The following is a 17,313-nucleotide window of genomic DNA, read 5'->3' as shown; positions in this document are numbered from 1 at the left end:
AGTGAAATGGCGTCCTGAAACCCATCTCAGAATCCCTCACTGTAGACACCACCTCCCTCCTGGCACGACTTTGACAGTGCAAAAGCCACAAGGCCGTTTGTAAGAGCTGTGGCTTCTGTGCTGTCAAAGGCAGAGTATTGCCCATATAACGCTACATAAAACCTATAATCCATTTTTGAAGAAGATAGAAAATGCATTTTCAGATGCGAGCAAAAGGAAGAAAATGAAGTAAGGGACCGTATTGAGAGAATTCCAACGTTTAGGAGCTAAGAGAGAAAATGAACAAAAGCGTGAATGAGGACAGGGGACTGATAAGAGAAGTAGTGATTTGGAACAGTGAGGATATGATAGTTGGTACCAGGATAAAATAAATAGAAGAAAGACAGAGAGGTGTGATCCCATACACACATTTTAATACAATACAGAGGAAGTGATATTGAAGACAGAGTTCCAAGACTGGCCAGTGGAGTGAACAGAGTGCCTGAGAAATAGAATCCTGAGGAGACAAATGACAGAGAAGGCAAATAGAAGAATTATAGAGGAGCAATAATAAATCCGTGAGAGAATAATGCTCGGAAACCAAGAGTTTAATTGTGCCAAAAGTTAGAGATGAGCAGCCCTCACGAACATTAAATAACTGAAAGCAACAGACACCCGCAGTACATAAGAACCGAGAAGAATAGGAGAGCAAAGACTCAAGTATAACACTGAGATTACAAACAGTAGTTGAGAGGGATAGAGGAGTCAGAGGGAAAAGAATAGAAGAAGGTGGAATGGGATTTCAAATGAAGGAAAAACTAAATGTAAGTCTTGGAAGAGTTGAGAAGGAGAATATTTGATGAGATCCAAGACTGAATTGAGCAGAGACAAGAAGAGAGATTAAATGCAGGGATTCACAGAAAGATGAGAAAGACAAGAAAATGTGTGGTTTGTCTGTATAGAGATTGTAGGAAAAGTTCAAAGAAGAAATAATAGCAGAGAGGATTCAATAGTGTATAGTAAGAACAGAAGAGGGCTAAGAACAGAACCTTGAGGAACCCCACATTGAAGTGATAAGATCAGCAACCATACCAAGAAACAGAATAGGTGCGATTAGCCAAATAGAAAAGGAACTATTTGTGAACAGTACCAGAAATACTCATTGACAGAAGCCTTGAACAGGCACTAGCGTGGCCAACAGTGTCAACATGAGGAGATAAGAACAGACAAGTGCTTGTCATAGTGTGCAGGAAACAGAGAATCAGTTACAAAGAGTCAGGCAGTTTCCAAAGAGTGGAAGAGATGGAAGCCAGATTGCAGGGGTGGAAGGAAAGAGTGAACATTTAACTATGAAGACACCTGGGGATTAATTATTCTTTCAAGCATTTTAGAAAGTCAAGGCAAACGGGAGATGGGGCCAAAATTAGAATGTGATACAAGGGTCGAGGGAGGGCTGTTTCAAAATAGGAATAATGGTAGTGTGTTTGAAAGAAAAAGGGAAGACAGCAGAAGAAAGATAATTGTTAAATGAAAGATTTAAGTAGATAATTAAAATGGGGAAAACCTGAGGAATATAAGAGGAAGGTATAGGATAGGCGTGCAGGAGTGGAAGGGAGTTGCTCTCGGATTGGTCAGTTCGTGTCCATATTAGTAAGCAAAGAGAAAGAAGATACTGAATAAGCGACAGAGCGAGAATGAGCAGGTGCTGGAGGCTCTAGAGGATTTTGCAAACAAGATGCATGAAGAGGGGCTACTTTAGAGGTGAAGTAAGAGGCAAATTCATCAGAAGATAGTGAATAAGTTAAAGAAGATCAGGTTGAAGGTGGTGCACAGAGACTATTAAGTTATTGAAACAATCTTCAAGGATGCAGAAGGTCAGAATAGTAATGTTGCGTTACAAGCTGTCAGATCATGTCGGAAGAAGGTCAAAGGAGGAGGGGGAATGATTCAGGCAAGAAAAGTGAAAAGAAAAGTAAGAAATTATCACAAAAGGTCAGAGGAATAACAGAAAGAGGGAACAGAAGAGAAAATGAGATCCAAAGAGGAACATGAGCCATGAGCAGCAGGAGTAGACAATTGAAACAGATGATAGGAATCAATAGTTGAAAGCGAGATGGAGATTCAAATCATCAAGTAAAAGAGTTGGAGAAATAGACGGGCACAGGAGTAGGTAACAAGAACATCAATATCCTCGCAAAAGGATATAAGGGGGTCCATGAGGGCGATAAATAACAAAGGAATTTAAATTGTATTCAACTAGCAAAGGATGGTAGATCAGAGCAGGGAGAAGAAAGAGACCAAGAGAAATGAGAAAGAATCATAGTACCTCCACCACGACCAGTGGGACATGGGGGATGCATGCAAATGAGTGAACTTTGAGACGGATGTAGACAGAGCATCGGCAGAGATGGTATTAGAGGGCGAATCTTATGAGCATGGGTAGAAGGGGAAGGAAACTGAATAGAAGAGTGCGTGGGAATAGATCCAGACTTTTTAAATAAAAGTATTGTCACAAAAAGAATAGGGACAACACAGAAGATAAGGAATACCTGAATGAAGGAGTATTGTAATAGGTATTGTGAGGGGTCAGCAATGCGAGGCGAACAACAGTTGGATGATTGTTCAATATATGCCATTTTATTAAATTATAAATGTTATTAAACGTTCACTATTCCTACTCCAGTGAGGATTTCCCTGCCTATCAAAAAAGGGAAACACTAACCCAGGATGTCCGGCCCTCACACTTAAACATCAAATATACAACAAATTAAAAAAAATATTAATTCATATAATATCAAAATGATATTCACTGTCTCTTTTGATACCCTCTCAGTAACCTGGGTAAGATCCCCTCCCCCAGGATTCACGGTAAACTCAGTTCCAATGTTCAACAAAAAGAAACAAGGAAATCCATGCAGGTAATACAGTCTCAATTTGGTTCTTTGTTGTCTTCAATGTCAAAGTGAAGTTTTGTTAACCAAAGTTCCAATAACAGAAAAGCTTCTCCTCTTTGTTATAAGACTTTCCACTTCCCCAAAATAGCATCAACGTCATTCCCAGCCAAGATGCTTTGCCACAACTTCCAGTTGGCCAAGAAGAATTATTGCAGTTGAAAGGAAATACAACTTATTTATTGATTTTAATTTTTTTTAACATGCCACATGCCCCGGGGCATCAGGGCGCACAACTTCTGTAAATATTAGTGAAACACAGTTCTTGGTTAACAGTTATTAGGTCTCTCGTCAAAAGATTAAGTGTTACAGTAGGTATCTTGGTCAGGATGACTTCACAGAACTTCTACTTCCACATCCACTTCAACAACTTCTACCAGAGTTCACCGTGAGGACCTACTCCTTTGCCTCATAGTAGTCCACCTTCATTTGTGCTACTGAAGTTTCAAATCTACTGACAACCAAATACACCACTGCTACTTCAGTACCTTGTGACTTTGCACAGGTTTGGATTATGACAAGATTTACCTTCGGATACTTTAATACCTTCCAGTAGGCAAGGCACTCTTCCTCTGAACAGAGGGGCAGCCTCTTTGCCTCTCTTGTCTGTCTACAACAATGCGTCACCACAACTTCAGTATTTTGTAACTTGAAACAGTCATCACATAGAACAAGATTCACTTTCTGGTACTTCAACACCTTTAAGTAGACAAGGTACTCTTCCTGTGAACCTTTCCTTTTCAGAGGGACATCCTCTTTGCCTTACTTGTCTGTCTGCAACCAAAGAAAGCCCAGCATTGTCTTTGGGACATACTTCACTCTTCCTCCTACAGTATTTTGCAATGTAGGTTGCGTCAACTTCAAAGAATCTTTATCAGTCTTTCCCCAAACCTTACCTTCATCGCTCTGCTAACTGTTAGCCAGAATAACTACCCAGAAGCTTTGTTGCCACTCTATTAGCCACAGGTAATTTATTATTTTTTTGTTGTTTTTTTTGTTTTAGATGTATTGGTTACAAAGAAATTTAAACCTTTAACATAGTTTCCAGCCTCTGAACATCACAGCCAGTAAGCACATCAACAATTAAGTCCCCGGCATCAGGTTAGTGGCCATGGTCTAGTTTTTACTCAATGTTCAGCCGTAGGACTTGATCTATGAAGTTGAGAGCATCAAGTGTTTTTCTAATTTTTTCCACTGTTAACAACCTTTCCCAGTATTCCTCCTCCGTGTTTTGATTAATTAAACAGACATAGTTTCCTAAGTATTTGCTCCTTTGAGCTGAAAGTTTTGGGCAAGACAATAACAAATGCCTAGTTGTTTCTATTTTGTCGGCATTTCCGCAATGTCTGCATCCAGCTTCATTCAATATATGTGATCTGTTTTCTTTGAAGTTGTACTTCTTTGGTAGGAAGAATGTTTAACCTACATCGCATCAACAGGTCCCTGAGCCGGGAAGAAGGAAATGTCCTCAAATATGGAGGTGGGTCATTACTGCCTTCCGCTCCCAGATAATATTGTAGCATAGGTTGTTCGCTTGTTTTAACATACTCATTTCATCCCAGTCATTTTTTCGCATGGTTCTCTTTGCCGTGTTAGGGTTTGTTCTTAATATCTCTCCCTTGATGTTATAGTGCAGTAGAATCTCCTGACATTTCGTTTTCCACAATTGGAGAGTTAGGTCTAGCTTCCCCACCATTGTTTTTGCTAGAATCTCAAATTGGGGTCGGGGCGAGTCAAGTGTATATTTCCTATAGAAAGAAATTGTTTTCCACAGGACTATAGATCTCATTGACTAGAGTCTGAGTTCATGCCTTATTGTTGAAATGGACAGGGAGTCTTAGGATTTTCTGCCAGAAGAAGGCTTCGACTATGTCCCAAGTTTCCCATCGCAAGTTTAGCAGACACTCTGCTCCGTAAGTCAGCACCGCCACTACTTTTTGCTTGACAAAGGTTAATACTGGCATCATTGAGTATGCCCCATATCTTCGATGGAGAGCTCGACCTTGATTTGTTAGCTTTTTTAGTTTTTGTCTGATTAGAGTGTTGTCATGAACCGTCGTCTGCGTCCCTTCTGGACCTCCTGGTCCCTGACTCGCAGGGTATTGCATGCAGTGATCCTTCCAACATGGCCGCTCAGCACGGAATGCTCCGGACCAGTCTATGTGTTCCACGCTGCACGCCTTACAAAAGAGACACGCCCCCGTGGCTCTGCGAGTCTCAACGCTGCCGCTACCTGTAGTCGGACGTGTGTAGCCGGAGTTCGTTCGGGGCTCTCGCTTGAATCCTTGTTTCCAGTTCCGTGAATCCCTGTCCTGCCCCACAATTCATCTCCTACCTTCCTGGAATCCTTCCGCGCTCAAGTCACGGACGTCCGTGCCTCCGATCGTACCTTTTATTACATCCTGGTATTAACCCTGGACTTCTGAACGCTCCCGGGAACAGTACTGCTAGCCTCACGCTGGACGCTGAGGACCAGCGTTCGGGTCTATACAAATCCCGGACCGTGAGAAAGAAGAAATCCCAGAAGGTCGCAAGCACACAACAAAAACAGGTGAGAAGGGGAGAGACTTGTGACAGATTGAGACGCCTTAAAAACGATACAGACACAGAGATGGAAGCCGCTGTTCAAGACCTCATGCGAGGCATGCAGGAATTAACTACAGAGGTACAGAACCTCAAGGCAGAGAACACTGCATTAAAACAGCTAGTTTTGTCAGGTGACTCCGCAACCAAAGAAAGTGTGATACTGGGAGGAATAGTGGACAAGTATGACGGTTCCTCCAAGACGCCCCCTGCCTTCCTTGATTCATGTTTAGTACACCTCACCTTCAAGCCCTACTATTTCTCCACTCCTATAGCAAAGGTGGGCTTTATGATCTCACACCTCACTGGAAATGCATTGACTTGGGCAACCCCCGTAGTTAATTCAGGCGACGCCCTCCTGGATGACTATGATGGCTTCGTGAGTGCTCTTAAGGAAATGTTTGATCGCCCCAAACAGGTGTACAGTTCTCAAGAGAGACTGCTCGAGTTTCAATAAGGGTCCCAGGATATGCTCACCTATGTTACTCGTTTCAAACAACTCGTGAAGGAAGCAGATTGGTCTCCAGAAGCTAGCTTTACTCTCTTCCGAAGGGGACTGAACGAAGAAATAAAAGATGAGTTAGCAAGGGTTGCCCGCCCAAGCCCACCCTTCCAGGTTCTTATGGACCTTTCCTTACAAATAGATTTCCGAATCCAAGAAAGAAGAGCAGAGAAAAAAAAGTCTAAATCGGGTTTCCAAAAGACCACCACAGAACATGCGCCTAGATCAGAGCCTACTGTTTCTTCTACCCCGGGCCCAGAACCCATGCAACTAGGAGCCTTAAGTGGACCCATTACCCCTCAAGAAAGGATGCGATGGATCCACACTGGTCTGTGCATGTATTGTGCCTCCGATAAACACCTTGTGAGAGAATGTCCTATTGCTCCTCCACGGCGTTCGGAAAACACCAGCTCCCGATCCTAGATGGGGCATAGTGTCGGGAGAGAGATGTTTTCTCCAAATCAATTCCATCCTTGAACTCTCCTGGACAAAATAATCTTGTGGTTCTTCAGGCCTTTCTATTGCCTTCCAAGACAGAATCCTACCCCATACTGGCATTAGTAGACTGCAGAGCTATAGGCGTGTTTCTAGATCAAGATTGGTTCACTGCTCACAACATCCCACATGAAAGCCGAGTAACAATACAACCATCAGAGGCTATTGATGGGAGACCCCTTTCTTCAGGACCCATAACCCTTCAGACTAAAGAGCTTCTACGCTCTATAAATCACCATCGAGAAAGGATCAAATTCGACATCATTAAATCAGCCCATTATCCGATGGTTCTTGGGATGCCCTGGCTACAAAGGCATAATCACTACATCAATTGGGCAGCAGGCCCCCTGTTCCTTGCATCTGAACATTGTATGTCTCACTGCTTATCCCTGGATACCTTACCGAAGCCTTCTGAAGACTCCCTAGAGAGCCAACAAAATCCAGTCACTGTTTCTAACATCATCCAGATTCCCAGGGCCTACCAAGCCTTTTCTGATGTGTTTTCGACCGCTATAGTTCAAGCTCTCCCTCCTCACAGGCCAGAGGATTGTGCCATTGATACCGAACCCTCAGCAGTGATTCCTTTCGGCAGGATGGTTATATTATCAGAACCTGAAAAGAGGGCTCTCCGGGAATACCTGGATACTAACCTGGAAAATGGCACCATACGACCATGTAAATCCCCAGCGGGTGCTTCATTGTTCTTTGTTCCCAAGAAAGATACCAAGGAGTTCAGACCATGTTTGGACTACCGTGGTCTAAATCAGTGCACTCTCAAGGACCGCTATCCCTTGCCCCTCATCTCGGATATCCGGGAAGCAGTCAGAGGTGCAGTCATCTTTACAAAATAAGACCTAAGGGGTGCCTACCATCTCATTCGCATAAAGGAGGGTGACGAATGGAAAACAGCTTTTAGAACCCCCTTTGGCCATTTTGAATACCTGGTCATGCCCTTCGGACTTGCTAATGCCCCAGCAGTCTTCCAACGTTTCATGGATCGAGTGTTCTCTGATATGTTGTTCATCTTCGTCATCGTATATCTAGACGATATACTGATATATTCAAAGGACCATCAAAGACATAAAGAGCATGTGAAGGCAGTCTTGCAACGTCTATGAGAACATAAGCTCCTGGCCAAGCCCGAGAAGTGCCTTTTTCACGTTTCAACTGTTCACTATCTCGGATTTCTCCTTAGTCCTAATGGAATTGGTATGGATTCCTCAAAAGGTAGACTCCATTTTGTCCTGGCCTACTCCAACTACTGTGAAACAGATACAATCCTTCCCAGGACTTGCACATATTTATCGGAAATTTATACCAACCTTTTTGGAGATTGTGCACCCTATCTTCTCACTGTTAAAGAAAGATACCCCCTTCTTGTGGACCTCAACCCAAGACGCGGCCTTTTACCGCCTGAAGTCGGAGTTCACACAAGCCCCCATCCTAGCACAACCTGACATAGATCGACCCTTTCTTGTTGAGACTGATGCTTCCAACTACGCCATTGGGGCTGTCCTAAAACAAGAATTGGACGACAAGTTAGAACACCCCATCGCCTATCTTTCTCACACTCTAACTCCCAGTGAAACCCATTACTCCGTTTTGGAAAAGGAATTGCTAGCCATTCTTCAAGCCTTTACTGACTGGCGCCATCTCCTCCTGGGAGCCAAACACCCAGTGCAAATCCGCACAGATCATCGAAATCTTTAAGTTCTACAATCCCTGGAATACAGAAACAGTCGTCAAACCTGTTGGGCTTTCTTTTTTGCTCAATACCAGTTCCAAATCCATCACATTCCCGGAACACATAACATAATTGCCGATGCCTTATCCAGACGTCCAGACTACAAAAACCCTGAGGATCGGACCTTCCCAAAGATGTTTCCCCACACAATCTTTGTTGCCCAAGCACTCACTCTCCTGGAGAATATCCATAGTCAAACTCGATCTTCGGATAGCTGGAAGGAGCATAAGAGAAATAATAAATGGAATCTCACAGCAAGGGACGGGTATCTATTCAAGGACAATCGCTTAGTCATTCCCACTCCTGGACTGAGACAAAGGATCACAAGCCTATGTCATGATACCTTACATTCGGGACATCGTGGGATTACCAACACTCTCCATCTAGTACAAAGACAGTTTTGGTGGCCGAAGATGAAGGATGACATTAGGATCCATATCCAAACATGCGCAGTTTGCAATCAGAACAAACATGACAATAAAAAGCCGGCAGGACTCCTACTCCAACAAGCAATACCAATAAGACCCTGGGAAATCATTGCCACAGATTTTATTGTGGAATTACCCCCCTCCAGAGGCTACACGACAATCATGGTCACTATTGACTTGTTTACTCATATGGCTCATTTTACACCTTTATCCAAACTGCCGTCCTCATCTGGCCTTGCCGGAATCTTCCTGGAACACACATTCCGACTTCATGGGCTACCTTCCAAGATCATTTCAGACTGAGGACCCCAGTACATATCTCAGTTCTGGAAGCAATTATGTCGTATTCTGGGAATCCAACGTGCCTTATCTTCAGGCTACCACCCACAAACCAATGGGGCTACCAAACGTGTAAACCAAACTCTCGAACAATACCTTTGTTGTTTCGCCACCAAAGTTCAGGATGATTGGTCACTCCTAATACCTATGGCCGAGTTCACTTATAACAATTCAGATCATTCAGCTATCAAGACCAGTCCCTTCTTCTGTAGTCAAGGATTCCATCCATCTGTCTACCCTCCGTACTCCCACACCCTACCCCAGTGCTTGCGGTAGATTCCTGGATCGGAAACCTCATCACAGTACACAAGGAGATTAAGGAATATCTAGAAAGGGTCCGAAAAGATGTCAAACGTTATGCTGACTCCAAAAGAAGACCTGGACCTTCCTACTCAGTAGGTGATAAAGTTTGGTTATCCGCGGAGCTCCTTCCTCAGCATCTACGCCCTAATGAACTGGCTCCCAGGTATTAAGGTCCCTTTTCTATGCAAGAAATCGTCAACCCAGTGGCCTTTCAGCTTCGGTTACCAGAATCCTGGAAAAGAATCCATTCAGTATTTCACACTTCTCTGTTAAAACCATACATTCAGTCATCTCGAACAGCTCCTAGATCTACCCCTGTGATTGTAAATGATCAACTAGCATACAAGGTTTCCAGGATTTGTGACTCAAGATACCGACGTGGTCAACTACAATATTTGGTTGAGTGGAAAGGTTACCCTTCCAGTGAGCGTACCTGGGAACCCGTGTCAAACATGAATGCCCCCAGGCTGGTTCGACGATTTCATCTCATCCATCCGGGCAAACCCGGAGGAGCTGGGTTTCAGAGGAGGCATACTGTCATGAAACATCATCTGCGTCCCTTCTGGACCTCCTGTTCCCTGACTCATAGGGGATTGAATGCAGTGATCCTTCCAACATGGCCGCTCGGAACGGAACGCTCCTGGTCAGTCTCTGCGTTCCACGCTGCACGCCTTACAAAAGAGACACGCCCCCGTGGCTCTGCGCGTCTCAACGCTACCGCTACCTGTAGTCGGACGTGTGTAGCATGAATCCTTGTTTCCAGTTCCTTGAATCCCCGTCCTGCCCCCCAATTCCTCTCCTACCTTACTGGAATCCTTCCACGCTTGAGTCACAGACTTCCGTGCCTCCGAGCGTACCTTTTATTACATCCTGGTATTTACCCTGGACTTCTGAACGCTCCCGGGAACAGTACTGCTAGCCTCATGCTGGACGCCGATGACCAGCGTTCGGGTCTATACAAATCCAGGACCGTGAGAAAGAAGAAATCCCAGAAGGTCGCAAGCACACAACAAAAACAGGTGAGAAGGGGAGAGACTTGTGACAAGTGTATTGACCTTGTTCATCTACGACGTCCAGTTTTTGGTTTTCAATTGACCATACGAAGTTCTTTTTTTTTTTAATTGGTGTCCTCGAGCTGACTTCATTATTAAGATAACTGATTTCTTTATGTTAATCTTCATTTGATTTCTATCCAGGTAACTCTTGAACTCCCTGATACGTCGCTGAAGCCCTATAGCCGTCTGGTCAATGAAGACCACGTCGTCCGCGTATAAGATCCAGGACAGCTCCTCCCCTTCAATTGTAGGTGGAAAGGCTAAGATCTTTCTCTGTGACTCAACCATATCCACCAGGTATAGAATGAACATGAAAGGCGCCAAAGCACAACCTTGTTTAATTCCTTTGAATGTCAGTATCTTTTCGGTGGTGGCCCCTCCTTTCGTAGTTATAATTTGAATCGAGGTATCGGTATACAGTTCTTGAATGGCTTCCATGAGGTCTACTAGGCAGTTCCGTTTCTTCAATTTTTCCCAGAGAAGTTCTCTGCTGACTCCGTCGAAGACTTGCTCTAGGTCGATAAAGCCCAGGTACACGGTTGTTTTTGTTTCTATTGCCCGGAGCTTTAATAAATTCAAAATGAATAAATTCAAGGAAGTGCCGACTCCTTATACAAAAGCTGTTTGCCGTTTATCCAAGAAGCCCTCCTTTATGGCCCATTTTTTTAAGTCCCTTAAAAGGATGGAGGAGAAAATGTTTCCAATGGAGTCCAGAAGAGCTATAGGTCTATAGTTCTTGGGGTCTCTAGAATCCCCTTTTTTTGTTTATTGGGACAAATCAGTGCCTCTTTCCATGACAATGGGATGGTTTGTGTCTTCTTTATTTGATTGAAGAGCAGCAGAATGAAGTTGGCCCAGGCTTCTCCATTTTATTTGAGCATTTGATTTGATATGCCATCTGGCCCGGCCGCTCTTGAAGAGCTTAATTTCTTTATTCTCCCCAGAATGTCATCATAATCACATTCTATGTGCCATGGTGTTTTTCTCCTTGGGTGTGTGATCATTTCTACAGTTGATGTTTGCTGGAACAGGGTAGTATAGTGCTTAACCCATAGGTCTTTTGAGACTTGGGAGATGGTTAGGGGCGGTTGGAAGTCGTCGCCTTTATTAATGATCTCCCAAAGGCTACACGCATTTGCCGTTTGAATTGCGGCTAGCATCTTCTCAGCATCGCATTGAGCTCTCCAGGCCTTCGATGAAATTAGCCAATTTTTGTAAGATTGTTTGTACTTCTGCATTAGTTGTTCTTTATTAGGCATTGAGTTTTTTCTTATGTTTCTTAATTCTGCGCGGTAGGTCTTTCGTCTGGTCACCAGGTCAACATTGTATGCGTGTTTCCTTGTGATAGATCGATTTTTGTTTCCATCACATTGCACTACGAACTCCTTTAGTAGCCATTTGCATTCTACTTCTTTTGGACTTCTTTTTACCTGGCTATTGAACCCATCCACTAATTTAGCGATTGCCTGAGTTTTTATTCTGAGCCGGTTTCTTCCCCACAAGACGTCTAGTACGGGGAGGGCATGATTTATTGCACCACCAGACTCTGGTGACCAGGTATCCACAGGAGAAGCAAGAAGCCAACAACAAGTAAGTGTGGCAAGGGCGGGGCCAGAAGCAACTACTTCAGGCCATACTACCCGACCACTCATCTAACAAAACATGTGAATTCATTATATCTGCAGTATATTTGCATTAGGAAGCTCTGTTCTATACATGTAAAGGTTGCACTTAAAAGTGTACCCAATAGCCTATGTGTGTATTTAGAAGTTGTGCCCAATAGCCTCTCTGAGAAATGTTGCATTTAAAAGTGTACCCAATAGCCTATCTGTGTATTAGAAGTTGTGCCCAATAGCCTCTCTGAGAAAAGTTGCATCTAAAAGTGTACCCAATAGCCTATGTGTGTATTTAGAAGTTGTGCCCCATAGCCTCTCTGAGAAAAGTTGCATTTAGAAGTTGTGCCCAATAGCCTCTCTGAGAAAAAGTTGCATTTAGAAGTTGTGCCCAATAGCCTCTCTGAGAAAAGTTGCATATAAAAGTGTACCCAATAGCCTATCTGTGTATTTAGAAGTTGTGCTCAATAGCCTCTCTGAGAAAAGGTTGCATCTAAAAGTGTACCCAATAGCCTATCTGTGTATTTAGAAGTTGTGCCCAATAGCATCTCTGAGAAAAGCTGCATTTAGAAGTTGTGCCCAATAGCCTATATGTGTATTTAGAAGTTGTGCCCAATAGCCTCTCTGAGAAAAGCTGCATTTAGAAGTTGTGCCCAATAGCCTATATGTGTATTTAGAAGTTGTGCCCAATAGCCTCTCTGGGAAAAGCTGCATTTAGAAGTTGTGCCCAATAGCCTTTATGTGTATTTAGAAGTTGTGCCTAATAGCCTCTCTGAGAAAAGTTGCATATAAAAGTGTACCCAATAGCCTATATGCGTATTTAGATTGTGTGCCCAATAGTCTCTCTGAGAAAAGCTGCATCTACAAGTGTACCCAATAGCCTATCTGTGTATTTAGAAGTTGTGCCCAATAGCATCTCTGAGAAAAGCTGCATTTAGAAGTTGTGCCCAATAGCCTATATGTGTATTTAGAAGTTGTGCCCAATAGCCTCTCTGAGAAAAGCTGCATTTAGAAGTTGTGCCCAATAGCCCATATGTGTATTTAGAAGTTGTGCCCAATAGCCTCTCTGGGAAAAGCTGCATTAAGAAGTTGTGCCCAATAGCCTTTATGTGTATTTAGAAGTTGTGCCCAATAGCCTCTCTGAGAAAAGTTGCATCTAAAAGTGTACCCAATAGCATATCTGTGTATTTAGAAGTTGTGCCCAATAGCCTCTCTGAGAAAAGCTGCATTTAGAAGTTGTGGCCAATAGCCTATGTGTGTATTTAGAAGTTATGCCCAATAGCCTCTCTGCGAAAAGCTGCATTTAGAAGTTGTGCCCAATAGCCTATGCATGTATTTAGAAGTTATGCCCAATAGCCTCTCTGAGAAAAGTTGCATTTAAAAGTATACCCAATAACCTATGTGTGTATTTAGAAGTTGTGCCCAATAACCTCTCTGAGAAAAGCTGCATTTAGAAGTGTGCCCAATAACCTATATGTGTATTTAGAAGTTGTGCCCAATTGCCTCTCTGAGAAAAGCTGCATTTAGAAGTTGTGCCCAATAGCCTTTATGTGTATTTAGAAGTTGTGCCCAATAGCCTATATGTGTATTTAGAGGTTGTGCCCAATAGCCTCTCTGCGAAAATCTGCATTTAGAAGTTGTGCCCAATAGCCTATGCGTGTATTTAGAAGTTGTGCCCAATAACCTCTCTGAGAAAAGCTGCATTTAGAAGTGTGCCCAATAGCCTATCTGAGAAAAGTTGCATTTGGAGGTGCATTTAGAAGTGGCCCGATAGCCTCTCTGAGAATAGTTGCATTTAGAAGTTGTGCCCAATAGCCTCTCTGAGAAAAGCTGCATTTAGAAGTTGTTCCCAATAGCCTCTCTAAAAGTTTGATTTAGAAGTTACGCCCAATTGCCTCTCTTAGAAAAGTTGCACTTAGAAGTGTACCCAATAGCCTATGTGTGTATTTAGAAGTTGTGCCCAATAGCTTCTCAGAATAAAGTTGCATTTTGAAGTGTCCCGATAGCCTTTCTGAGAAAAGTTGCTTTTAGATGTTGTGCCCAGTAGCCTCTCCTAGAAAAGCTGCATTTAGAAGTGTGCCCAATAGCCTCTCTGAGAAAAGTTGAATCTAGAATTGTACCCAATATCCTAATAGTCTAATATCATCTGTAGCCCAATAGCCTCTCAGAGAAAAGTTGCATTTAGAAGTGCATTCAGAAGTGTCCCGATAGCCTCTCTGTGAAAAGTTGCATTTAGAAGTTGTGCCCAATAGTCTCTCTGAGAAAAGCTGCATTTAGAAGTGTGCCCAATAGCCTCTCTGAGAAAAGTTGAATTTAGAAGTTGTGCCCAATAGTCTCTCTGAGAAAAGCTGCATTTAGAAGTGTGCCCAATAGCCTCTCTGTGAAAAGTTGCATTTAGAAGTTGTGCCCAATAGTCTCTCTGAGAAAAGCTGCATTTAGAAGTGTGCCCAATAGCCTCTCTGAGAAAAGTTGAATTTAAAATTGTAACCCAAAATCCTAATAGTGTAATATCATCTGTATAATGTAGAATCTAGAACTGTGCCTAATAGTCTAAAATCCCTTCTATACAAAACTGAATCTAGATGTAGACCTAATACCACCTCGAATACCACCTCCCGTGTACAGTCAAATCTAGAAGTGTGCCTAATAGTACCAAATACCCTAGAAGTGTATTAATACCTTAATATTATCTCTGTATACAGCTGAAGCTAGAAGTGCACCTAATAGTCTAATATCATCTCTGTGCAAATTGAACTTGGAAGTGTGCCTAATTGCGGGCTTCTACTAAATTTAGAACTACAATTAGTTGCTACATTCAACTTCTCCTTAAATAGCTTACCTATCTTCCAGCTTACTAGAAGAAAGTCTACCAACAACATAGCAGTGCTGTAGCTACAACTAAATAGACTGCCTAACTAGCATATCCTAGGGTCTAGCTACACCTCAAAACGGCCTAATATCTGCAAACTACTACAACCCTGAAACCAAGACTACTCACAGCTAGTGATATAGTCTAACATATAAAGTCCAATAAACTTAAGTTTCAACTCAGAACACACCTAACAGCTCTTACTAAGCATGAGTGAACCCACTCCAACAGAGTCTGTCGAAAATGACCACTGTGCACCACCCTCATTTCCCGGTGTGCCATCCGTCCCGTACCCCCCTTCCCAAATCACTCCACCCTCCTTTGCACTCCCTACCATTCCCCTCTCCAAACACCAAGCCAGAGGGGCATGATGGCGAGCCAAACACCCTAAGACCACTCCTCCCCCGAACCCCACCACCGGCCTGCCCACGCTAACCATGCACGCTCCCCTCCCTATAACAGCGAGCACACCTTGTCTTGCAAGCATCCACCCCCTGCCTTGCCCACAAACCTCCACCACCTTCTCCCGGAACACACCCTTTCCCGTCCCTAAAAACTGCATGTCTAACCCTAGCAAGAACCGAAACTGCATCCCTCTCCCCCTCTGACCCACCCTCCCTCTCTCACACTCCAATCGCAAAAGAAAAGAAACTAAAAAGGAATCGCACCTGGTCCCCCTCAATCTCTCAGCACTCCTTGCCTCCCTTGTCTCGACCCACCTCCACTCTCCCCAGTCCCCCGTAGCTTCACCTTTTCTGAAACCCATCTCCCTTGACTTCTCATCAACTGAAATTGAAACTCCTAACCGCCCACACCCCACCCTCAAATCCCCCGAGCCAAACCCAATCATCCGAACACACGCAGCCACCCAATCCCGCCCGAAGCCTGCCATTTCCTCTCCTCGCCCACTATTCCCATCGATCCCCACCCACCCTCTCCCTCTCCAGCTTCCTCTCTCTCCGCCACTTCCCCCTCCCGCTCCAGCCCCGAGACCAACTTCGCCTGTCGATGTGAACTGCATCCTATTTAATGCCCGATCCATAGCAAAAACCAGATTCTCCATCTTTGACCTCCTCGCCTCTGAAAAACCAGACCTGGTCTTCATCACCGAAACTTGGTTCTCTGACGACTTCGCTCCAATCGCCAGTGAAGCCTTTCCCCCTGACTACTCCCTCAAACCACTGAACCGTCCCTCTAGTGGAGGGGGAGTAGCATTCGTCTTCAAGTCTCTCTTCCACGCCTCAATCATCGACAACCAACCCTCCATTCCTTCCTGCGAATCACTCCTCGTTAAACTATCCCTCTCCCCGTCGCTCTTGCACAGCTTCTTAATAATCGACAGTCCCCCAAGCTACGATAGACAATTCGCAAACAACCTCTGCGACTCAATTGCCACCCTTCAACTAAACCATCTCAACCTCACCCTTCTTTGAGATTTCAACATATGGCTCGACATCCCCACCAACCCTATGACACACTCTCTGGTTGACGGTTTAGACGCAATTAACTTCCAACCCCACATAAATGGTCCGACTCACTATAAAGGACACACTCTTGATTCTATCTTTAGCTCAAACACCCTGATTCACTTAAAACCCCCCACCACCATCATCTAGTCCGATCACTTCATTCTCTCTTTCGTCATTGCCTCACCCGACCCCACCCCCGTACTCGAATCTGAACCACCTAATCTACGCAAATGCTGGAAAAAACTAATAATCGCAGACCTAGCCGACGCACTCCTCCAATCTCCACCACCTACCAGCCATCTCATGAAACAACTAACCCCTGATGCCTTTGACTCATGGCTCAACGAATCTCTGATGCGGCTCACACCCCCTTGCAAACCATCAACACGCCGTGGCCTTTTCCCCAGATGGTTCACTCCCGAGTTGAAGACCACTAAACAACTATATAGTTACCTAGAACGCAAATGGCAGAAAGACAAAACCAAAGAGAACAGGGCCACCTTGGCCCAACACCTCTATCAGTACAAGGCCGAAATCCGGAAAGCAAAAAAAGCCCACTACAACTCCTGAATACTAAACTGCAAAAACCCAAGCAAGGAACCCCACAAAATGATCTGTGAATTCGCTAAACCGGTTTGCACCACAACCGTCCCAACCCCCTCACAATCACTGTGCGACTCATTCTCCCTCCACTTTTACACCACGGCCCTCAAAAGAACAAACACTCTAGCCACCAAACTGGCTCTCTTACATCCACCAGGGAATACTCCCCCCATAGCGGCCAGCCCACCAGCTGCAACCAACGTTCGAAACCTTTAGTCCAATATCACCAGAGCAATTTCTCAAACTTCTATCTGGCCGCAAACCATCTGGCTCCCCGCTGGACCTTGCCCAGCCACAACCCTCAAAGAAATTTTTCGCTTCCACCTGCACAGGAGAACACGCAAGATCCATCATAAATGCCTCCCTTTCCTCTGGTATCT

The 17,313-nt window shown here is 44.1% G+C and overlaps 1 protein-coding gene across 1 annotated transcript in view; it reads right to left on the bottom strand.

Moving 5' to 3' along the window:
• LOC138487563 (zinc finger protein 62 homolog) overlaps nucleotides 1-17,313 on the bottom strand; it is a 170,613-nt gene that overhangs the window by 100,658 nt on the left and 52,642 nt on the right. The window lies entirely within an intron of this gene.

The sequence above is a fragment of the Ambystoma mexicanum genome, chromosome 9 (assembly GCF_040938575.1).
Source record: "Ambystoma mexicanum isolate Mex_15411 chromosome 9, UKY_AmexF1_1, whole genome shotgun sequence".
NCBI lineage: Eukaryota > Metazoa > Chordata > Amphibia > Caudata > Ambystomatidae > Ambystoma > Ambystoma mexicanum.
Note: the sequence above shows the minus strand (reverse complement) of the source record. Positions and strands in the feature narration are given on the sequence as shown.